Raw genomic sequence first — 26,080 nt, 5'->3', positions numbered from 1 at the left:
CATTAGGGAGATACTGACTGTGGCTGGGGCCATTAGGGAGGCACAGACTGTGTCTGGCACCATTAGGGAGGCACTGACTTTGGCTGGGGCCATTAGGGAGATACTGACTGTGGCTGGGGCCATTAGGGAGGCACAGACTGTGTCTGGCACCATTAGGGAGGCACTGACTGTGGCTGGGGCCATTAGGGAGGCACTGACTGTGTCTGGTGCCATTAGTGAAGGACTGACTGTGGCTGGGACCATTAGGGAGGCACTGAGTTTGGCTGGGGCCATTAGGGAGGCACAGACTGTGGCTGGCACCATTAGGGAGGCACTGACTGTGTCTGGCACCATTAGTGAAGGACTGACTGTGTCTGGCACCATTGGGGAGGCCTTGACTGTGTCTGGCACCATTGGGGAGGCATTGACTGTGTCTCGCACCATTAGAGAGACACTGACTGTTTCTGGCACCATTGGGGAGGCACTGATTGTGGCTGGCACCATTAGGGAGGCACTGACTTTAGCTGGAACCATCACGGAGGCACTGACTGTGGCTGGCACCATTAGGGAGGAACTGACTTTGGCTGGAACCATCACGGAGCCACTGACTGTGACAGGCACCATCAGGGAGGCACTGACTGTGGCTGGCACCATTAGAGAGTCACTGACTGTGGATGGCACTATTAGGGAGGCACTGATTGTGTCTGACATCGTTACGGAGGCACTGACTGGCTGGTACCATCAGGGAGGCACTGACCGTGGCTGGAACCATTAGGGAGGCACTGACCGTGGCTGGAACCATTAGGGAGGCACTGACTGTGACTGGTACCATCAGGGAGGCACTGACTGTGGCTGGTACCGTTAGAAAGGCACTGACTGTGGCTGGCACCGTTAGAGAGGCACTGACTGGCTGGCACCATTAGAGAGGCACTGACTGTGGATGGGAATTTTAGGGAGACAGCGATTTTGCCTGTCATCGTTACGGAGGCACTGACTGATGTTGGCATTATTGTGGTTGTAATAGGGCTCCAGGTCCATCTCGGTTCAGACCAGGTCAGTAATCCTCGGGACAGACATTGGCTTCGGTTTTGTGTGCATTCTCAACCATAAACTTCTATGAGATTTCTTTTGATTGGCACAAAAACCGTACAAATGTTCAGTGGACACCGCGCTGCCAGCATTACCGCGCTGCACTATTGTCACCCGGAGCTGCACTCATCTACCTTCCTTATCATCAGGTAATTACGCCTGTTAGAAATGGAGTGAAAGCTCCTTGCAAGGAGCCGCTGGCGGAGGGAGATTATTTCCTTCCAGTCCCGGTTTAGACCCATCTCATATTTGAATGTAGTTTAAACCTTTTCATTTTATAAAATATTGTGCAAAACGTTCCGGACAAGGAAGAGCTGATGTGGCACAATCCTCACCGTCAGCTCCGCAGATTAGTACATTGATAGTTTGCAAATTAATGGCATAGAAAATGAAAAGCTTCTCGACAAAAGCCGATGATTTCTTCTGGAAGAAAATGGTCCATATTCAATAGGGTTGGACCAAAAGTTTGAGGATTGTGTGTAGACCCTTGGATTATCCCAAATTATTGGTGGTGTCTCCCGAAAGCCTTTGGTTATCTAATAGGAGGGTCCCGGCGTTGACGACAAGGGTTCGCTGGAGGGGTCATCTTTCAGTAGACTGGCCAACGTCAGTGGACAGGTGGTGGCTTTTGGTCATCACCGTCTGGGGAGGTGGAAATAGATTTTGGATTGTAACTGAGAACCTCAGGCCGGACACGACTAGTTGGAATGTTGCTGGAATTATGGAAATTAGTCATGTATGGCATGGTACAAGGACTGGTGCCCATTTTCTGGGATTTTTCCGAATGCTTTTTTGGTGCCCATTTGATTTTCCAACTAAAAAATCCAGAAACCTCCTGGACATTCTAAAATGCTGTCAGGGCAAGTATGGCCACTATTGGAGTATGATTTGGGGGACAATTGCGTAGACACTTGGGGGCATTTTTACTAATTTAGCCACCGACAATAGTATACACTTCAAATGTGATATATTAAAGGGGATGACAAATTCTGCACCACCCATAGTGGTCCTAGGGCGTCGGACCCCTGACGATTAGCTCTGCTGATGTGTGGCCCCACGGATGGCAGCTGCATTGAAGTGCCGCGTTGTCGCCTTCATACCCTAGGAATAGTAGTCATTTTCTAAATGTCATCTAAAGTAGGTAAATTGTTTTTTTGGGAAAAAAAAATATACAAAAATTCCTAAAATCACCACTAGGGGGCAGCTTCTAGCTTAGTTAGTGCGGAGCTGACAGTTAATGATTGACTTCATGTTCTTGTTCCGCAGGCTCGGGAAAACAATGTCAGCGGCGCTTCAGACTGAATGTTAGATTTCCGCTCAGTTTCCAGATTTTTTGTTTCTCTTTCTTCATCTATTTTCAGCCTCCGATGTGGGTTGAGTAAGGCCAGCGCTTTGTTCTGGGAGAATGTGCACTAAAAGGCACAATTATGTAATAAGACTGATACTATTTGTATGACATGGTACCCGAGGGAATCGCAAAATGGAAGATAAAAACAAAAAAAAGGGAAGGAATCGACAGGCGTGCAAAAGGAGAGTTTTGGAATTTTAGACTGCAAGGGTTAACTGCGCCGTAATCTGGATCGTAGCCCCTTCATTGTTCAATTTAATGGGTTCAATGCTGAGTGCCAAAGTGCGCTAAATAAATGGCGCCTGAGGGGGGCTCTATTTTGTGCCCTTAGAGCCCCCCATGCCTTGAGGGGTTCAGTCTGCTCTTCTGTCTTATATAAAATAATTTTTTCAGCATATTAATGTTACATTGTGCCGTCCCTATATTACTCCTCCTGGAAATGCATGAATGCGATATTCACAGTAACCTGGTGTATTGCACCTACGGGTCTTCTCACACTGCTTTTTCGTCACCCATCTGTGCTTTAAGAAACCGTACTTTTATAATATCGGACTCTATAGGTAATAAATAACTAACTGCAATAAGGTTTCGGAAACCTCAGATGCAAAATGCAGAGCACAGTTGTCACGAGTGTGTCACGTCCTCCTAGGAGATCTCGGGTTAGAAAATCAATATGTAGTGTGAATCGCAGATCTTCCATTTAACCTGTGTGTTTCGTGACCCATATTAAATGGATTTTGTTTCCTTTGATGCTGAAGAGGTTAGCAACCCTTCCTATGCAGGTTAGAAACATACAGCTGCTCCTGACCTGGTCATTTCCTCGCTCTATAAAATCTGGCAAGACCTTCTCTTCCTCACCAGCGAAAGTTTACTTCCCAATTCTATGGAGTTGCTAGGCTTAGTTGGAGATTGTTTTTGCTGCTGGAGATTGTTGTGTGCTGTTTTGGGGTGTAAGATTTCCTCATTGTGCTATCCCCATTTAGTTTGTACATTCCAACACTTATATATACCTCTCTACTTTTGCTGAGTGTTTTGTATGTTAGTTGCTTTTTGTTATCCCTGCTTGTGTTACGTGTTTATGCACTAGAATTTCTGTCCCAGGACTCCTGGGGGGAGGGGACAGTTTAGAGTATAACAGGAGAACAGTAAGGCACGTAGCCCAAACCTCCTCACCATCAGAGGTACCTTTGGGAACAGGGATAGTTAGGGCACCAGTCCAAGGAACAGTTCAATCCCAGTGTGACAACAGTATAAAAGAAGCCCATTCCAATAGGTCATCTAAGGTAGTATAAAATGGCTTTTCTCCATACTTTAAACTGCAGCTTTGCTTGCTTTCATTGGCTGCAGAGTCTAAAAACAGTCAATATAGAAGTTATCCATTAAACCGGTACAGAATAATTTTAAGCTTTAACCATCTATTCCATATATTTCACAATTGTAGGTACACAACCGGGCGTTCTCTTCATCACGAGGACACCAGCGAGGTTCGATCAAGGCAAAGTTCAACAAAGTTGTCCAACACAATATATAGTGAAAACAGATAAGATACATCTTTTCGGCATCTAAGATCTTTACAGCAGAATCAAAATCACACAGAATCCTCCCTCTTCGTCACACTTCCATTCTCAGGAAAGTTCGCCCCAAGAAGAAGCCGATGGGTGAAACCTAAGGTCGGGTAGAAGTTTGACAGAGGAGGAGGGTTACACATGATGCATATTCTGCTCTTAAAAGATCACACAATTGTGCCACTATGGTTGTATAACCGAGCGCTTTTTTCCCCATGGCGATACCAGGGATATTAGAGAAAGCCAAAGTTCAATAAAGCAGTCCAACACACTACCTAATAAAAATACATAAAATACAACTTTTCTGCATTTACGATATTTAGAGCAGAATGAGAATCATCCAGACTCCTCCCTCTCTGTCACATTTCCAGCCTTAAAAAAGCTTGCCCAAGGAAGAAGCCGCCAGGTGAAACCCAAGGTTGGGTCGAAGCATAATTGGAAGCAAATTGCCCAGTAGGGCAAATTTATGTCTGGTTCCACAAGCAATCAACCAGACATAGAGCTGCACTGCCACACAATTTGCTTCCAACTTTTTTTTTTATACTAGCAGTATTAATTCAGTTTAGACACATAAAATTATCTAAAACACATGACACACTAGCTTCTACCCAACCTTAAGTTTTGCCTGTTGACTTCCTCTTGGGGTAGGCTTTCCTGGGGTTGAAAATGTGACAGAGGGAAAGGATTATGGATGAAGCGGATTCGGCTTTAAAGACCACACATTTGTACCACTATGGTTGTATAGCCGGGCGATCTCTTCCTCACAAGGACAGCAGTGAGGTTAGAATAAGGCAAAGTTCAATAAAGTTGTTCAACACACTACATAGTAAAAACAGATAAAATACAACTTTACCGCACCTACAATCTTTAGAACAGAATCTCAATAATCCAGAATCCTCCCTCTCTGTCACACTCCCAGACTTAGAAAAGCTTGCCCCAAGAAAAAGCCGATAGGCGAAACCTAAGGTCGGGTAGAAGTTGAATTTGAAGCAAACTGCCCAGCAGTGTGACCTTATTTCCAGTTCCAGAAGTGACCAACTGGACATAGAGCTGCACTGCCAGACTGCTTCCAATTGAGGTTTTTTACACTAGGAGAAATAAGTGAATTAAAACACATAAAAATATATAAAGCGTGCATCATGCCAGCTTCTGCCAATCCTTACGTTTCACCTGTTGGCTTTTTCTTGGGGTAATACATTGAATACATGGAAAAATTACTCTCCTGAAAACAAGTGAGCACCTAGGATCGGCCGCCTAAAATCCAGGGGCAACACAGATATGGAGAATTAGGGCAATGAAGTTCCTCAGGGGAGGAGACTTCTGCACAGGTTTCTACCAACCAATAGCAAAGGCGCTTGGGTCAACCAGGGCTCGTCATCCTATCTCTGTGGCCTATATAGCAGTCGCATACTTGGCCTCTATGACTAAGATACGAGGTATCCGAATGAGGAAAAGTCATTGTTCAACGTGGCTTTGCAACAGTTTTATATAGTGTGGCATTTATGTAAATTATATCTATTTTTTTATTTATTTATTTTTTTAATTGTAGCCAGAAAGTAGTTTCTTTTTATGTTTATTTCCTCCTAATTAATAGTACTAAAAAGCAAAAAAATAAAATAATAAAAAAGCTAAAAACAAAATAGATGCAAATAATAAAAAATATCCTTTTTCTCCCTTTTCAAGTCATATTTATTTTTCTGTGTGTTTTGAAAAATGTATTATTTGCTTAAAAAGGACCTGTCACTAGTCGTAAATATATATGTTTTTTTACCTGTTGTAAAATGTCGACGTTTTCATGAATCCGGCGTTATTTTTCTTTTATTCTTGTGCCTCTCCGTTCCCAAGATATGGCCCCCTATTTCTTGTATATACATAGAGTCTTTTGGCCAACTGGGTGTGGTTCTGAAAAAAAAAAAAAGACAAGCAGAGAAAAGATAAGGACCATGACCCTTTGGATAACAAGGCATGTTTTACACACAATGACGAGGGGGCGTTGAGCTTAACTCTCCTCTAAGGGAGTCTTCTTGATGACCACGCCCATTTGGCTAAACAGATGTATAGACCGGGAACAGGGGGCCATATCTCAGGAATGGAGTGGCGCAGAAACAAAAGAAAAACAACACATGATTCAGGAGAACAGCGGCATTTACATCGAATAAGAAAATTACTTATTTATGGCAAGAATTAATTATTTATTATTATTGCAAAAAAATATAATAAAAAAATAAGAACAGTAATCAAAATAATATAAAAAATATGCAAAAAGGTATCTTTTTTTTTTCATTATAATATCCTTTTAACAAAACTATCACCCACAGGGAACCGAGCCCTAGCAGTGCCATGACAGTTTGCACTTGGTTACATGCTCAATGCACAAATTGACCATGAGTGTTATAAAAAAGTAATAATAAAATAAAACATACCCTTTTCCTCCCCCTTTTCCCACAGCTTGCACATAATTAAACAGAGCAGCAAATGTGTAAAAACTGTGAATTTGGCGCCCAACGTAGGAGCTGCTGGAATAAAGCGGAGAATTATTCTGAAAGTTGTTACTCTGTTGCTTTGTGAATCTATCTTTAGGCTAGAGGTGCAGTATTAATATTTCATAATCCACAGGTGCTTGCTAAAAAACAAGATGATTGAGAGGCAAATCACATATGGCTGTTAATGAAATATTCCAGGATTGCACTCGCTACAAGAGTCATTGGGGAGTTTCATTTTTTTTCTTATTTTTTTTTGCTCAGAAATGTGATGTGCCAAGAATTATATGGTTTCAGTAATACAACATGATCATTATGTATCAACTCATCAATAAAGTCCTACGGTACAAACTCCTAGTTATAAGACCTGGTTGTAGAGCAGGGGTGCAAAATCTGCAGTCTGGGGGGGGCCACATGAGCCCCGGGATGCCAGGACGTGATGATGTCTCCAACCATCGGGATATGGATATGATTGTCATTTGTGAGTAGTTTCTGTGTCAAAGTGGAGTGGTGCTCACAAGTAAGTAACCCTCGAGTTCCCAAACAAAGCATCATCAGTCAAAGTGGATGTGTGATGCAATTCACAACTCACGGCCAGGCCATGAGGCAGAGCAGTCAGACGTTCGGTCTTAAGTACCAAGAGAGCATGTAGTAAACTAAGGGAAAAGATGAAGGTGTACGTCAGGTCCCAATCCGGGGTCAGAATACCAGAAAAATAGCAGATCTAAGCGAAGGGGTAAAAACAAACGGGAAGTCAGAACACGGTCCACGGGTCAGGCAGCAGTAGATCAGAACTTACAGCATAGGAATCAGGCAAACACACACAGCTTTGACTGGCAGTAATCTTGGGGAGACACCTCACCTAAATAGCAGGGCAATTATAAAGAACAGGGAGCACCTGGAGAAATCTCTGCACCTCCCAGTCACAGATAGGTCAAATGAGCTGTCAATCAAAGCACCGACAGCTCTGCACAGCACAGGATAGGAAGACAGAGCTGTCCATCACAGAGTCCCAGACACTCTGAGTGGAGGAATCTTAATAGGAGTAGTTAAAAATGACAATGTGTCCCTCAGATGAGGAAACTTTGTTGTTTGTGCAGACCTAGTTATACAGAATCAAGCAAAAATATATATGAAGGGGAAGCGCTTACTTTTTGACAGCACCAACCCGATGGAGATAACAGAATTGGACCCTAAACAGTTGTCACTGATTTATGCCACTGCTGGCAGCTCTGTGATGTAACCAATTTTTCATTTGAGATTGCTCCTTACATATAATCTTTGCTTGTGCAAATTTTGCTAAAGATTGGCTCTTTGGGGGCGGGCCTTGTTAGAGCAGGGGCGGGATTAAAAAAATGATTTGGCATTAAAAAATGATGGAAGGTACAATATTTGACATTTGAAAAGGAGTGTTCACATCATCAGTGCCAATAAGATGTTGAAGGCACTTTCTACTTTAGTTACTTCTCTTCGCAGATAGGTACGGATAGCCTTTCTGTTGGCCACGACAAAGATTTTGTTTGCCGCTGGATCCATATATCATATATTGGCACAACGTGACACCCAACACGTGATGCATATGAGACACTATATCCTCGTTTATCTAGAGCTAGGACGGGAAACCATGTAATATATGGCCACTGGTGCAGCAGAGCTCTTCAAGCAGAGTACTCCTGACTATGACATCAATATGACAGAGTGGTCCACCATCTTAACACTTCAATCATAGCAGAGCTGAAAGGTCGTCGTCCATTCTCCTCCTTCATCACCGTAGAAGAAATAAAGATGAGGGTGAGCCCAAAACTGGCTGTAAGTAGAGATAGCAGGATGACTCCGCAGAGAATAAAGTTGGAGTCAAATTTCCTGAAATTCGTGGTTCCATTTTGCAATTTGCAATGTCCGGCTGCCATTCTGGAACCATTTTGGGCTGACAAATGGTTAAAAAACACCACAAAATGGGTTACTTACCTCACTGATCTCTGCCCGCTGTCCGGTCATCTTTCCACAGTCATTCTCCACATCTCCAGTCTTCTGACCGCCATCACGGCATAAGGGCGTGACTGTGACGTCATGACTTGCACCACAACATTATTGTCCGGGCTGGAAATCCTGGCTTATAATTAAGTGGAAGCAGTTAGGCGCGCAATGGCAGAACAAAACAACCGGATGGCTAGCAACGAGCACCGGGGGGGCGGTCGGACAGGTGAGGATTATTTTTTTTTTTGCTGCTTTTGGATAGACCTAATCAGTGTCGGACTGGGGTTCCAAGAGTCCTCCAACAATTTATACACCAATGAACTGCATAGATTGCTAAATGATTAAGTGATTCAAGCATATTGTGCCAAGTACTGCTCATATATGAGGGTGGCGGCCCACCGGAGGATTTTCCGGTTCTCCCGTGGGCCAGTCCAAGCCTGGACCTAATAATAATAATAATTAATGGGGTAGTGCAGGTGAGAGATTATTTTCAGCACGTGAAAAAAAATGTTGAATAGACACACCTATGAGCGTGCAAAAAAAAAGTTCGAAAAAAACGGATTCCATACCAAACCATCCGATTTTTAGGCATAAATTGCCATTCTTCATCATAGGAAACGGTGTTTAATCTTGGATATTTTTAATAGCTGCTACTGTATTAAAAAAAGGAAAAGAAAAATCATTTTATTTTTCTGGATGAAACTTGGATTTTTTTTATATGCTGGCGCAAACTCGGCCTAAGGATGGAGAGAGGTCGAGCAACGACACTTCCAAGTAACTCTTCCTTTTCCTAATGTGCCCATCATGAAGGAGACCCCTAAGCTCTAAATGAAAAGCCCGAGCAGATAGTAGAAGCAGTTTTCCACTCGACACAGGTTACCGCGAACACCCCCGGTAAGCGAAATGATTGCCGAGCTCAGACGCACCGGCGTAATAGACTTGTTTTGATATTCTCCCTCTAAATGCCGACTTCTCCGGCTCCTGCCAATTGAAGCAATTCAGTTCTACACCGCAGACCCCGATCTGTTTCGCTTGAGTTAGAAATCGCATTAATTCAAAGATTATTCCTCCGCACCGCGCGGCACATTCACAGGTACGTTACACAACTGACAATTTGTCAGGCCTCTCTCCAAGACTTTTACATGGGGAATAGGATCCAATTTGGATCGGTTACAAGTGAATAAACATAATAAACTTCAAAACTCTGCTACTGTATATAGAACCAGCAGACAACGATGAAAAAACGCCGAGAGAAAAACAAAAAATCAGCCGGGATGGGAAGGTACAGTAACGGGTCTCGTCAGGGAATGAGGGGGACACTGGTTGTAAGCAATGATGAAGACCGGAAACTCGATCTATTGCGTCCGTCAAACACTGGGCACAAAGAATCTTCAGCCTTCTTTACAGAGACATGGTCTAAAGGGTATGGGGGCACTTTTGGCAGTAAATCGATCCCCAACATTTGCCAAATTATAAATAGGAAATTTTTGGATAGATTGGAATTCTGACAAAATGCCGCCTGTTACAGAGGTGCCGCCTTAGGTGAGGCTCTCGTTTCATGCTTGGATGAGGCCAAAAGACAGCAAAAAGCAGGTAATAAAGTATATAAAAAAATCTTTGATACGTTGTAGCTTTAGGAAGAGCTAAAAAGATCAGTGCCCTCCGGGTATGAGAGTACAATTAAATTACTTCTTTATGCTAATTCTAGATATGTCCTTGACGTGAATTTCTCAGTATATAAATGCTATTGCATTCATGACATAGCTAAGAAAACCCTCAACAGGCCGAAATTCACATCACAAAATAGCATAAACCTCTCCAGACAGAGTATATCAAAATCATTTTCAAAGCTGGTCATCATGCATCGCTCACATCCAGCCTGTATTATCGGGAGTGACACAGACCTCACACCCAGCCTATATTACTGGGAGACACACAGAGCTCACATCCAGCCTATATTACTGGGAGACGCACAGAGCTCACATACAGCCGATATTACTGGGAGACACACAGAGCTCACATCCATCCTATATTACTGGGAGACACACACAGCTCACATACAGCCGATATTACTGGGAGAGACACACAGCTCACATACAGCCGATATATTACTGGGAGAGACACAGACCTCACACCCAGCCTATATTACTGGGAGACAGACAGAGCTCACATCCAGCCTATATTACTGGGGGAGAGACACAGACTTCACATCCAACCTATATTACTGGGAGACACACAGCGGTCACATCCAGCCTATATTACTGTGGGACACACACAGCTCACACCCAGCCTATATTACTGGGAGACAAACAGAGCTCACATTCATCCTATATTACTGGGAGACACACACAGCTCACATACAGCCGATATTACTGGGAGACACACAGAGCTCACATCCATCCTATATTACTGGGAGACACACACAGCTCACATACAGCCGATATTACTGGGAGAGACACACAGCTCACATACAGCCGATATTACTGGGAGAGACACAGACCTCACACCCAGCCTATATTACTGGGAGACAGACAGAGCTCACATCCAGCCTATATTACTGGGGGAGAGACACAGACTTCACATCCAACCTATATTACTGGGAGACACACAGCGGTCACATCCAGCCTATATTACTGTGGGACACACAGACCTCACACCCAGCCTATATTACTGGGAGACACACAGAGCTCACATTCATCCTATATTACTGGGAGACACACAGAGCTCACATCCATCCTATATTACTGGGAGACACACACAGCTCACATACAGCCGATATTACTGGGAGAGACACAGACCTCACACCCAGCCTATATTACTGGGAGACAGACAGAGCTCACATCCAGCCTATATTACTGGGGGAGAGACACAGACTTCACATCCAACCTATATTACTGGGAGACAGACAAAGCTCACATCCAGCCTATATTACTGGGGGAGAGACACAGACCTCACATAAAGCCTATATTACTGGGAGACACACAGACCTCACATCCAGCCTATATTACTTTGCATATATTTACATATTTCCCATAAGGGTGGGGGCATTGCCCTAGAATCACTGCGTTGAGAAACATGTGATGGTGTCTCCGCAGTGTTGGATGTTGATCTCCATGAGTTCATTCATCCTCATTTTTCACAGTCTTCTACTAGGCATTGCTCCTACTGGCCAGATTCCTACTCCACACTGATGAGGGGCAATACCCCGAAACAGCTGTCTGTGGATGGATACCATGTTTTGGCATAGGTGGTTTCCTTCATTGGAGACTGCCCTTCCCGTGGTTGTTCCCTCCCGGGGAAAGACCTGGCTAGTCATTGCTTGCGTTGAGAAATATGTGATGGTGTCTCCGCGGCTTGTGTTTTGCATATATTTACATATTTTCCATAAGGGTGGGGGCATTGCCCTAGAATCACTGCGTTGAGATACATGTGATGGTGTCTCCGCAGTGTTGGATGTTGATCTCCATGAGTTTATTCATCCTCATTTTTCACTATATTACTGGGAGAGACACACAGATCTCACATCCATCCTATATTACCGGGAGACACACAGAGCTCACACCCAACCTATATTACTGGGAGAGACACAGATCTCACATCCATCCTATATTACCGGGAGACACACAGATCTCACATCCATCCTATATTACTGGGAGACACACAGAGCTCACATCCAGCCTATATTACTGGGAGACACACAGAGCTCACATCCAGCCTATATTACTGGGAGACACACTGAGCTCACATCCAGCCTATATTACTGGGAGACACAGAGCTCACATCCAGCCTGTATTACTGGGAGGCACACACAGAGCTCACATCCAGCCTGTATTACTGAGTGACACACAGAGCTCACATCCAGCCTGTATTACTGAGAGATACAGAGCTCACATCCAGCTTATATTATTATGAGAGACACACAGAGCTTATATCCAGCCGATATTAGTATGAGAGACACACAGAGCTTACATCCAGCCTATATTACTATGAGAGAGACACAGAGCTTACATCCAGCCTATATTGCTATGAGAGACACACAGAGCTCACATCCAGCCTATATTGCTATGAGAGACACACAGAGCTCACATCCAGCCTATATTACTGTGAGAGACAAACAGACCTCACACCCACATAAATAACTCATATCCAACTTAATTTACTTGGAGACACGCACTCCCTAAATCCAGCCTATACTGCTGGGAGAGATACTCCCCCAAGAGACAAATCAGAGAGGGCAGTTCAGATTACAAACTGCCTATCAGGTGGACGGAAAAGGAATGAATTAACAAAAGGTAACACTGACATCTAAAAATTATATTCTCCAGTTCATAGCCTTAAAGATGTCATTGCTAGAGCAATGTAGAGTAGAATTTCATAGGCGAGTATATTACAATGTTTATTTTTACTGTAGTAGGTTTACCTATTATCCAGTCCAGTTTGATATTGGGAAAGATTTCACAAACACATGTATTAATCATACAATTTAATGCATGGAAGAGCAGATGTCTGTCGACAACACGTTGGGAAATCATTTTGACAGGCGACTGCTTCCGACAGATGTAACAATGCACCAAATTTTTCTATTGTGGGCAGAGAAAATTAGCTAAAAGATTGGAAATATAGAGTGAACGATAAAAGTAAAAAAATATTCAAGTGGCATAAAGACGCTTCTTTCATGAGGATACTTTTGCTAATAAATAGCCTTTTTTGTTCCGACTCCCTTCTCCTGTAACCGCCACCTTCTACAGTTGCCCACACACAATTTCTCAGATTTTCTCCTCTGATATTATCAACCTAGCTCTTAAAGGCCAGTTCTGGCAGAGATAAGGAGCTTTGATATTAAGTAACACTGTCCAGAGTTGCCTCAAGTTGGTCAGGAGTTTTTGTTTGCTGCACTGTGCTGAACTCCAGTAAGGTGTCCATCATCTCCTCTGTGATTCTGGACTTGCATGCTACATACAATGAAAATGAGCAACTACTCAGAACTGTTCTCTGTCCCTCATATTGAACCTCTATAATGTAGATAAAGCATATCTTCAAGCAAGCCTCCAGTTTGCATTTACTTCTTTGAAACATCATTGTGATTAACCACTGCCCGGCTGCAAGATATCAGACTCCATTTGCTTCTGTAACACCACTGCTGTTAACCATTGCCCTGCTGGACAAAAACAGACTACTTTACATCTCTGTTACAACTCTGCTGTTACCTATTGCCCTGCTCCAACATACCAGACTTCATATTACTTCTGTAACATCACTGCTGTTAACAGTTGCCCTGTTGGATGATACCAGACTACATTTAGGTCTCTGTTGTTAACCATTGCTCTTCTGCAACATACCAGTCTTCATATTACTTCTGTAACATCACTGCTGCTAACCATTGCCCTGGTGGATGATACCAGACTACATTTACATGAGTTACATCTCTGCTGTTTACCATTGCCCTGCTGCAACATACCTTTCTTCATATTACTTCTATTATCAAACTGCTGTTAACCATTGCCCTGCTGGACGATACCAGACTCTTTACGTCTCTGTTACATCTCTGCTGTTAACCACTGTCCTGCTGTAACATACCAGTATTCATATTACTTCAGTAACTTCACTGCTGTTAACCACTGTCCAGTGAAAAGATAACTGACTGTATTCCTGTGATTAACTGTTTCCCTGCCAAAAGATACCATATTCCTATAGAGTTACCGTTCTTGTGTATACACACCTGGCTCTGCTTCTTCTGTGCTACCTGCTTCCCTTGTTTGTCTGCAGTATATTAAGACCCACTCCATTGCACTGATGCCTCTTGTCCGTGCTTCTCCTCTAGACCTATAGTTAAGTCAGGGCCGGTTTTAGACAAAGTGGGGCCCTAGGCAAAAGTTTAAAGTGGGGCCCCAAATGCTAACATTGTAAAATCATACATTTAGGTTACATTACATGAACAGTTGGCAGAGGGGCCTGGAGCCAGTGCTGGCACTGTGGCCCCCATATTCAGGGGCCTTATATCGGCCGACGGGTCTGCCACTATTAGCATTACACAGGAGGGTTGCTAGGGTCAGAAAAGATTGGGGGTCCAAGCCCCAAGACAAAGAGTTGTCCCCCAACCCCCTCTTAATTTTTCTTTTAACACTGCAGATAACACTGCAGGGCTCCCAACCGTCCTGGATCCAGCGGGACAGTCCCAATTTTGACACTCTCACCTGCGGGATTGTAGTTTTCCCACACTGCAAATCAGCTGCCACGCCCACCTGTCATTTCAGAAGGGACTGTGTACCGATCGACATACAATTCCCTCTATGCACAGCACACTCCAGAACAGAAGCCCTCCCGGCTCACGTGACCAGTCACAGGACTGTGACCTCATCCTATGTAACACCAGAGATAGCAGTGATAACTCTCTGAGAACAGATAATGTAGTAGATGTCACCTGCAGTCCTATGTAACACCACAGATAGTCTTACTCTGAAACGCTATGGCTATGTTCACATGCATTTTTTTCAGTAGCCAAAACCTGTTCTATTGGCAGTAAAAATGTTGCGTTCACCTGTTTTACAGCTTGTTTTCTGGTGTTCTTTACACTTTTTTCAAAGGGAGGATGTTTGCTTTGTCTTCAATATGTTTAAGGCCACTTTCACACGTTGAGTATTCGGTCAGTATTTCACATCAGTATGTGCAAGTCAAAACCAGGAGGGTGAGAAATCCAGAAGTGGTGCGGTGTTCCTACTATACTTTTCCTCTCATTGTTCCACTGCTGTTTCTGCGTTACAAATCCTGATGTGAAATCCTGACCAAATACTGAACGTGTGAACGAGACCTAATGGTTTAATTCACCAAAACCACTTAAAAAATTGCAAAAAATGCCGTTGCAATATCTGCAGCTTTCTTTTTTATATTCTTTCATTGCTTTCTACGGGTGAAAACACACTGAAAGAAGTGACACGCTGCAGATGTAAAAAGCGCTACAGTCCTGAAATTCAGTCAGAAAAAAAAAACAAGCGCATGCAGGAGATTTCAGAAATCTCATATGTTCTGCTGGCACTTTATAAAGCCGCTCTTGGCCGCGTTCATAGGAAGAATTTCTGCAGCTTTTTCTTCTGCAAATAAGAAGTTTACAGCATCTTACAGCACAAGCAAAGACTGAGATTTTCTCCTCACACCCTTTTATTTTCTGACTGAATATCACAACTGCAGCGTTCTTTAAATCCGCAGCGTCACTTCTTTCAGCAATTTTTTTCACCCGTAGAAAGCAATGAAAAAGTTTTAGAAAAGCTGCAAATGTCGCAATGCTGTTTTTCGCTGCGTTTTTGGTGAATAAAACTAACTTTATTAAACATGTACTGTAGACAAAATGATTACAATACAAAAAAAAACAGCAAAAGCTTTAACACCTTAACGACCAGGGGTATTTTTGGTTTTGCATTTTCATTTTTCCCTCCCCTTCTTTCCAGAGCCATAACTTTTTTATTTTTCCTTTTATATGGCCATGTGAGGGCTTATTTTTTGCGGGACGAGTTGTACTTTTAATTGACACCATTGGTTTTACCATGTCATGTACTCAAAAACGGGAAAAAAATTCCAAGTGCGGTGAAATTGCAAAAAAAGTGCAATCCCACACTTGTTTTTTGTTTGGCTTTTTTGCTAGGTTCACTAGATGCTAAATCTGACCTGCCATTATGATTCTCCAGGTCATTACGAGTTCATAGACACCAAACATGTCTATGGCCTCTTTTATCTAAGTGGTGAAAAAAAATTCCAAAGTTTGCTAAAAAAAAAAAAAAAAAAAAAAAAAAAAAAAATTTGCGCAATTTTACGTGACCCGTAGCGTCTCCATTTTTCATGATCTGGGGTCGGATGAGGACTTATTTTTTCCGTGCCGGACTGACGTTTTTAACGATACCACTTTTGTGCAAATACGTTCTTTTGATCGCCCGTTATTGCATTTTAATGCAATGTCTTGGTGACCAAAAAAACGTAATTCTGGCGTTTTGAATTTTTTTCTCGCTACGCCGTTTAGCGATCGTGTTAATGCTTTCTTTTTATTGATAGGTCGGGCGATTCTTAACGCGGCGATACCTAATATGTGCATGTGGGTTTTTTTTTTTACTGTTTTATTTTGATTGGGGCGAAAGGGGGGTGATTTGAACTTTTAGGTTTTTTTAATTTTTTTTATTTTTAAACATTTTTTTTTTTTAACTTTTGGCATGCTTCAATAGCCTCCATAGGAGGCTAGAAGCTTGCGCAACCCGATCGGCTCTGCTACATATGGGCGATGAGCAGATCGCCCATATGTAGCAGATTTACTGCTGTGCTTTCAGCGCCGTCCACCGGGTGGCGCTGAAAGCCATATGCCTGGAACAACCATAGAGGTCTCATAGAGACCTCTGGTTGTCCAGGCAACATTACGCCGACCCCCCGATCACGTGACGGGGATCGGCGATGAGGTCATTTCCGGCCCGGCGGCCGGAAATGCTATTTAAATGCCCGCTGTCAGCTTTGACAGCGGGATTTAACTAGTTAATAGGTGCGGGCGGACGGCGATTCCGCTCGCGCCTATTGCTAGCACATGTCAGCTGTTCATAACAGCTGACATGTCCCTGCTTTGATGCGGGCTCAGCGCCGGAGCCCTCATCAAAGCAGGGGAGATGTCCAATGACGGACTGTGTCCGTCGTTGGACATTAAGGGGTTAAGGGTCTGTGTCCACAATCAGTAAACTCTGGATGCTGCGTACATCCACAACATCCAACCCGCAGCGGCCAGATGTTACAGCATAGTGGATGGGATGAATACACGTGGAATCACCTGCGTAAGATGGCAGCACTTTAGACGGGGCACATGTCCGCTGCGCCCAAAGTGCTGCCATTTCCGGATCGTCAGCACATACCCTAATAAATGGGTGCTTTGAAAGCAGTGTTTTTACTGCCAAGAGAGAGGCTTTGGCTGCAAGAAAAAAATGCACCAAAAATGCTAATTCCTATGCACACCTGTACTATATAAATGTGTATGGTTTACCCTTATTACTTCACATGGGAATTCATTTATTTCTATGTCATAAATCCCCGGATTCAGCAGACAATATCCCTGTCTTGTGTCATCCAGACAGTAGTGACAGGAGGTCGCCCTGTCACATTACAAGCAGTGATTAGTGACTGTGGTCAGAGCTGATGCTGATCGCTGCTGTATGTGGCTGTGAATCCTGATCCTGCAGCGATCAGCACAGAGCTCCGGACCACAGTGAGTAAATCACTGCTCTCTGACCTGTTACTGCTGCTCTTATCAGGTTCTGTGGCTTCACTTAGGTATATCCATTCTCAGGACAGTGCTAGGAGCAGCCATGACCAGGACTCAGGAGGAGACATACAGAGCTGCAGGCATCTTCCTGGCTGTCACTGTGCTGTAATCGGCCCCTCACGCTCAACTTTTAACCTAACTGCAGGGAGAAAGAGACAGGGGGGCTCAAGGGGCTTTTCGAGAGACACTCCAAGACTTCAGAGCAATGCACAGCATTATTCACTGCTGTACACCCTCTGGGCACTTCATAAATGGGCTGCAGATGCAGGGGGCCCCCTTTGTAGGTGGGGGCCCCAGGCATCTGCCTGGTCTGCCTGTCCCAAACCTGGCCCTGAGTTAAGTGAATCCACCTCAACAGTTGAGCCCGAGATACACCTTTGTGTTTGCACCATATTCAAAAAACAAAGTCATAATATAAATGTGATGCGCCATTTTTACTCGGCTTCCTTGATCCCCTCTACTTTTGTTTACTTTAGGCCGTCACCTACAAGACTCCGCAAATCCACCTAAAGACTATTTTTCTCCCACCTAGAAAAACATCTCTTCTGGACCCTCAGCAAGTTCTTGAATATCTGAAGAGGGTGAAGAAAAGCTTTGCAAGGAGCTCACATCTTATCTCAGCCTTTTGGGAAAAAATACTATACTCCTTCTAGATGTAATTTCTAAGCGTGACATCAAAAGATCACTTCAAGGGATGCTGAGAGTTCTGAAAGTTTGGGAATTTTCTAATTAATTACCTCTTTCCGTAGGTTTCCGGCAACCTATGAGTCCTGCAAAAATGACTCAGTTTCCAGATTTCAACTTTTTTTTTTCCATTTCCTTCTATGCGGCAAAACTTTCCTAAATAGATTTGTATGGAGAGACCTCTGTCTTTTATCGTCTTCCTCTGTTGTTAGTGGATTCCTTTGAATTAGTGTCGGCTCAGAGACTGGTTATATGTCCATCAATGTGGAGTTTAAAAGGTTAGCGTCTTGCTATACTGAGCCTCTCTGTTGTGGAAGAGGGAAGATGGCTATGATTGCTTGGCCCATTTTTATTTTTCCAGAGCTTGATATTGTACTTCAGAACTCAAGTTTCTTTTTTCTTATAGTATTGAACCTTTGGTGTTGACTTTTGGCCAAGTAGATGGTGGTAGCTTGCTACAAAAAATGGTTTAGTAGTACTATTGGAAATTATTTAAAATGTGAAAGGTTGATGAAGTATGGACAATATGTTCAAAATTCTCAGCATCTTTGATGGTTTTGGTCCAATATAGTAGTGTAAAAAAATGTGCCACCTATTTCTACCCAAAATATATTTTTTGGGGGGGAATATAAGACTTTGCAGTAAGTCATTGTATGCAAGGATGATTGAGGAGTAGATATGAGCGACATTGTTCTGAAAACGTTCGCCAATCTCAAAGTCAGCACATTTGGATTCGTGTACGGATTCCTGAGCATTTTCTGCAAAATTCGGTAAATGATCGAGTTTCCACGAAGGCTGTGATCTTACCGGCGGTTCTGATCGACGGTGACGTTACCACCGGTAAGATCATTACCATCGGTCAGAGCCCTGCAGGGACGTGCTGCATGACCCCAGAGCTGTGGCTATGACCCGCGATATGGTAAATCATTACCGACAGTCAGAGAGACGTGGTTTGAGCCTGCAGCTGTGATCAGAGGTAAAAAGTTTACCTCCAGTCACTAGCGTCAGCTGAAGGGACTTCTACTCTCATAACAGCTATTAACAGTGAGAGCAGGCATGGCTGATGAGAGTATTCAGCCGCTTTTGGCTGCGCTCTAAATTAATAATAATAAAGAAAAAAGGCGTGGGTTCCCCTGTACTTTTGAGAATCAGCCAGGCAAAACTGACAGCTGCAGACTGTAACCCTCAGCTATCAGCGTTAGCAAGGCTGGTTATCAAGAATAGAGCTGTCCTAACGAGGTTTTTAAAAAAAATAATTTAAATAAATAATAAAAAAAGCAGTGTGGGGTCCGCCCCAATTTTTGACAACCAGCTAAGCTAAGGCAGACAGCTAGGTATTCTCAGGCTGGTAAGGGGCCATGGATATTGCCCCCCCTCCCTCTTGAACCTGTAGGGTAGCGCTTGTTACTCAGGTTGGGGATACTCGCTGTGCAGTCAAATAACAAGGTCCGGCACGGGTTTTTCATGAAACATCAACATAGTCCATGCAGTTTATTAGGCATCATAAACCAAAGCAGCAAGCAACAGTCTTAAAGCAGACAACAGGGTATCTTCATAGTGGAGCTCTGCTCCCCTTAGCCCTCTGGACACACAGGCTGTGCTTCATCCAGCCAATAGGCTATACAGTCTCTCAGTTACACTCCCGTGTCCAGGTTACCTCTTAGGCCGGTTTCACATTTGCGCTTTATGGCGCTGCGACGGCCGTGCGCTAGCAGGATTTTGCCGTGCACTGCACACTTTTGAAGGTGCGCTGTGCGCGCCGAAATGCAACATGCTGCGTTCGGCGCACATGGGCGCACCTTCAAAAGTGCGCAGCACATGGCAAAATCCTGCTAGCGCCCGGCGAGCGAACGATCTGCGCACCCTATGCTAAAGATAGGGTGCGCAGATCGCAAGCGTCCATGTGCGCTAGTAGGCGGCGATGACCGGATGGGGCGGGCAGGGAGCCGGCAGGGGGCGGAGCTTAGCGGCGGCCGTGCGCAGGCCGTCGCAGCGCCATAAAGCGCAAATGTGAAACCGGCCTTAGCTGTTTCACACTGCAGACTTCCGTTCCCTCCAGGGAACTGTCAGACACACGTAGCCATTACACACAGCGTCCACATGTGCTCTCAGGAAGGCAGCCACATCTTCCAGCACGTCGGCCTGACGAGACCTTCCATACGAACCAATCGGGTCCAGGCATTCCCTCATGTGACCTACCCTGGTCACCTTATATGGTCCGTAGCCATGCCCACCGAATCACATGGCTATGACCTCATCGCAGATCCTACAACCATTCACACATAGGCTTTACTATGGGTTTTTTAGACACCCGCCCCTGGTGGGTTTGTAGGTGGCTGGTCCCACCCGTCTCACCAGCCACCTGAAGGCTCTTCCTGACACATTGTACCAGATACCTCAGCGGTACCTCTGCTTATCAACACCTAATCAAGCCTTCATTCCAAGGCCACCCACCTTGGGATACATAACGGTCATTTAGCATCCTACTCCTATTACCACACTGGATATGCCTGTATGCCCGTCCTGGGACACCCACACAGCGCCCCCTAGTGGACACAGTGGTCACTACACCACATACCTCCCCCCTCTGTTCAAACTTGTGGGGTTGAACACACGACATCAACTCGGGATCTCGAGACCGGGCACCCATGTCAACTTGTCCTACAAGTCGAGAGAACCGTCTCTGTCTGTTTTGTCTGTCATACGGCCTCATATCTACGTAAGGCCTCCCCCGCCCCCAGCGGTCAGAATATTGGCCTTGGGCTTTGGCCTTCCAGTCACAGTCTGTCTGCGTTATTAGACACTGTTTAGTCTCCACACCTTCCCTGTCTGTTCCGTTCCCCGACTTTTCCTTTCCCGACCGGCTCTCCCGGTTGGTGCGGTCATATGTCTCCCTTACAGTTACGCCAACTGTCCGGTCTGAGTCTGAACCATTGCATATCGCATCCACTTCATACTGCCATTCGAACTGCCACTTGCAGATTTTTTATGTCCTTGCCTTTCTGACATTCTTCAGCCACCTGCCATGTCACTACTTGGAGGGACCCTTCGGGTCCTTACATCTTGGGTTGAAAGCGGCCGCCACCTGATGTTCCATACCTCTTTATTGATCCGCAGTCGGTCCAGTCTCAACTGCTCAATCGCTTGCAGGTACATCACTCGATACTCCAAGAGCATCCGAAAGTTCCTCAGGCTTTCCATGGAGCCAACCACAATGATCGGAACCATGCCCTCCCCACTCGACACCTGGACTACATCATCTGGAGGGATCCTCACCCTCACCACACCGGAGATATCCACAAGGTTTTGCATTACCTTCCCGAGCCTTACAACGACTCTCCCGACCAGATCTTTGGGTACTGGGATTACATCTTCCTCTAGGTCCAGCCGATTCTTAGCGTCCCTTGCCAGCTCTAGACATCGAGCAGCTTTCATATTACTCCGCCTGATCAACTGTTTTGAGTGGAGACATTGCAGATGCATATTTTTCAGGACAGCTACCCGCTTTCCTGTGTCTTGCCTGGCTGATATTATCACCAACTGCCGAGTCTCAGGTGCCCAGTGCACCTTACACGCTTTGACCGCTCTTTTAAAAACCCCATGCACACCTTCCTCGGTATATGCTTCTTGCATGTCTTCGGGTACATCAATCACAGACTTGAAGGTCGTGGTCTTGCTCTCTTCCTGGACAGAAGGCTCTGGGTTTACCACGGACGCTTCCCTCACTACAGTTGTCCCGACTGGGGGAATATCTTGGTCAGTTCTTAGCTCACAAACGTCATGAGATTTACCCTCTTCAAGACCCTTTGCCAAGATGGGTAATGGCAGCTCCGTCTTATCACTCGCGCTCAGCCGCTGTAAATCTTCGTCCAACCTCTTCTCCCGCAGAAGACCTCTTACAGTTTCTGTGAGCACTTTCACATCTTCCATTAGCGTGTTGTTCAGATTCAGACTTTGCCACGTTGATAGGTGACCTTTGAGCTCAGAGACCTCTTTCTCCAGCTCATCTATTCTGTGCTCCCTTTCTCTCTTAGAGCCACAGTCACTCCCAGAGTCTGAGTCACCCCCATTAGACGAGTGAACCCTCCAGTTACCGTCTAACCGTGTGTCTACTCCAGTTGTCTTATCAATCAGGTCAATGTCAGTCCTGTCACGAGATATCAAGTCCATAAGTTGGGCAGACGTACCCCTTCTTCTGGTCACTTCTACATCTCACCTGTCCACTTTAGCAGGTGTACCCGTCTCAATGTCTGCTAGCCCAACAGTAGAAAGGTCTCCATCCCCCTGCCACACATCATCAAACAAGACAAAGTCCCGGGACCTCTCAAAGGCATACACTAAGTTTGGTGGTATACCGCCACCTTGGCACTCAACGCTTTTGACCCCTCAAACATTACTCTGTCCACCGTATAGTCCACAGTGACCCCATGTTTGCAGCGAACCTGGACCTTTTTCTCGGTCAGATAGAAAATGAGGAGTTCCTGTCAGAGTCACCTGACTTTTTGAGTCCAACCGTCCAGAGACTCCTTCCCGCTACAGCATCACGGTACACACCTGTGGCCCGTCATTATCCGGAAAGAATGTCCCACACTCTGAAAAAGTCATACACAAACAGCGCTGTTCCCCAGACATGTCCACTGAGGTAACCAGTGCTGCCCCTTTTGGAAACTCGGCCCTTTTCTGGACCACCCCGGTTTGGGTCACCGACACCCTCTGGGAGTCCACCCCTTTTTGGGTTACCACCCCGATTTGGGTCACCGCCCTCCTCTGGGACTCCACCCCTTTTTGGGTTACAACCTTGATTAGGGTCACCGCCCCCTTTTGGGATTTTCCCATGTCCCTTCTATAGGTCTCCTTAGACCACAGTTCACACAAAACAGTTTGTCTCTCTGGGTTGTACTGACCCTTTAAGCACGATACCACACCAGTTCTTGCTGGCACTGCCACAGCTCCTACTGTCACCAATCACCGGCACCTCTGGCTGCCGCTCACAAACAGCTGCTGGCGTCACCTTCGTAACCCCACCGAGTTACAGCAAGCCGCTTGTCACCTTCATAACCCCGCCAGGTAACATCAAGCCGCTTGTCACCTTCGTAACCCCAAGCCGCTTGTCACCTTCGTAACCCCACCGAGTTACAGCAAGCCGCTTGTCACCTTCTTGACCCTACAGAGCCACTGCAAGCTGACTTGAGAGGGAAAAGAAAAAAAAACAACACAAAAACACACGTGTCCTGTCTGTCTCCTCCTAAGACCGTCCAACACACAGGGCGCACTGGGTGCTATTCAGGGAGCCGACCCTCCTCCCAGGGTTTCCCAACACACCGGCCTCACCAGGTCCAGGGGCTCAGTGGGTGCTATTCAGGACATCCGTCTCCTCCTGAGACTGTCCAACACTCACGCCTCACCAGGTCCAAGGTCACAGCATGTGCTTCAGGGATCCGATTCTTTTCCCAGAATCTCCCAACACTGACCCTCCAGGACCTTGCATGCTGAACCATCCAGGTACACAGTCTTTCTCACTGACCCTGGTCATTACAACACGGACACCTATCCGTTACCTGCTGATGTCGGCCACACAGGTTCTCGGGTACCTCTTCTCCACAGAGGCCCCCTATAACAATCAACAGTCTCTTTCTCTGACCCCATTCAGCAAACCACACGGTTTTCACGACCGTCACCTGCCGGCCACGCAGGTTCTCGGACCCCTCTACCGCAGAGGTGTCCTATAAATCTCTCCCACTGACCCCGGTCAGCATACCACATGGTTTTCATGACCGTTACCTGCTGGCCATGCTGGTTCTCAGACCCCTCTACTGCAGAGGGGTCCCATAACTCTCTCCTGGCTCAGAGTTGCCAGCACTGCAACATGTGCTTTTGGAACCATTGCCCTTAGCAACCGAGTTTTGCAGACCTCGTCCGTTGCCCCTAGCAACAAGGCTACAACAGTGCCCTTCGCATTCTCCACCAATTGTAAGGTAGCGCTTGTTACTCAGGTTGGGGATACTCACTGTGCAGCCAAATAACCAGGTCCGGCACGGGTTTTTCATAAAACATCTACATAGTCCATGCGGTTTATTAGGCATCATAAACCAAAGCAGCAAGCAACAGTCTTAAGGCAGACAACAGGGTATCTTCATAGTGGAGCTTAGCCCTCTGGACACACAGGCTGTGCTTCATCCAGCCAATAGGCTATACAGTCTCTCCGTTACACTCCCGTGTCCGGGTTACCTCTTAGCTGTTTCACACTGCAGACTTCCGTTCCCTCCAGGGAACTGTCAGACACACGTAGCCATTACACACAGCGTCCACACACGCTCTCAGGAAGGCAGCCACATCTTCCAGCACAATTATTATACAAAAAGCCAGACTCATTGTATGCCATGCACAAATGTGCTGTGCCCTGACAAAAACATTAACTCCACTGCAATTGACATATGAAAAACAGGAGAACCACAGGAGTTTTTTAAATATAAAATTACAAAAGTTTTATTAAATGTCAAAAAGACCACAATTAACACACACAAGAATAAAAACAAATGTGCTCAGTTAGACACCAACAAGGGCACTAAATAATAAGAAAAAAACAACAATTAAAATCATAAAACCAACCGCACACATAAAAATACACAAAATGTAGAGGGATTATATAGTAAACAAGCTTATTACAAGAAGGGGCCAAAATTCAGGGAATCATTGAGGCCAAACGACTTCATGGTACCCAATGTGATGATCCATTTTAATTCACGTTTGGCCAAAAGTTTTTTAACATTGCCCCCACGTATTCCAGTATGAACAATTTCAATCCCCCTCACCATGAATTTTGTTGGATCGCAATTATGAATTGCTCTAAAGTGGCGGGGAATTGTTTTTAATTCTGAAACATCTTGTGCAGTTCTTGCCGCCATAATATCCCGCACATGTTCCCTCACCCGTATTCTTAATTCCCTAGATGTTAACCCGATATAAATTAAATTACAGCTACATGTAGCATAGCACATTACATTCATGCTATTGCATGAAATGTAATCATTAATTCGATATTCCTTCAAGTTATCAGCTGAGAAGGACCCAATGCGTAGGATATTGGCGCAAGCTACACAATGTTCCAGCACGTAGGCCTGACGAGACCTTCCATACCGACCAATCGAGTCCAGGCATTCCCTCATGTGACCTACCCTGGTCACCCTATATGGTCCGTAGCCACGCCCACCGGATCACATGGCTATGACCTCATCGCAGGTCCTACAACCATTCACACATAGGCTTTACAATGGGTTTTTTAGACACCCGCCCCTTGGTGGGTTTGTAGGTGGCTGGTCCCACCCGTCTCAACAGCCACCTGAAGGCTCTCCCTGACACATTGTACCAGAAACCTCAGCGGTACCTCTGCTTATCAACACCTAATCAAGCCTTCATCCCAAGGCCACCCACCTTGGGATACATAACGGTCATTTTGCATCCTACTCCTATTACCACACTGGATATGCCTGTACGCCCGTCTTGGGACACTCAGACAGCGCCCCCCTAGCGGACACAGTGGTTACTACACCACAAGCCTAAAAATAGCAGCCCGCAGCCACCCAGAATAGGCACATCTATTAGATGCACCAATTCTGGTGCTTATCCGGGCTCTTCCGACCTGCCCTGTGGCAGTGGCAAGTGGTATTCATATTTC

The 26,080-nt window shown here is 45.2% G+C and overlaps 1 long non-coding RNA gene across 1 annotated transcript in view; it reads right to left on the bottom strand.

Annotated features, from left to right (window-relative positions):
* LOC141097743 (uncharacterized) overlaps window positions 1-26,080 on the bottom strand; it is a 180,364-nt gene that overhangs the window by 70,309 nt on the left and 83,975 nt on the right. Inside the window, exon 2 of the long non-coding RNA XR_012234039.1 lies at window positions 5,753-5,883. This is a non-coding gene — a long non-coding RNA (uncharacterized lncRNA). The remainder of the gene's footprint in view (window positions 1-5,752; window positions 5,884-26,080) is intronic.

This window comes from Dendrobates tinctorius, unplaced genomic scaffold, assembly GCF_039654945.1.
Source record: "Dendrobates tinctorius isolate UK_male_01 unplaced genomic scaffold, ASM3965494v1 ptg000009l, whole genome shotgun sequence".
NCBI lineage: Eukaryota > Metazoa > Chordata > Amphibia > Anura > Dendrobatidae > Dendrobates > Dendrobates tinctorius.
Note: the sequence above shows the minus strand (reverse complement) of the source record. Positions and strands in the feature narration are given on the sequence as shown.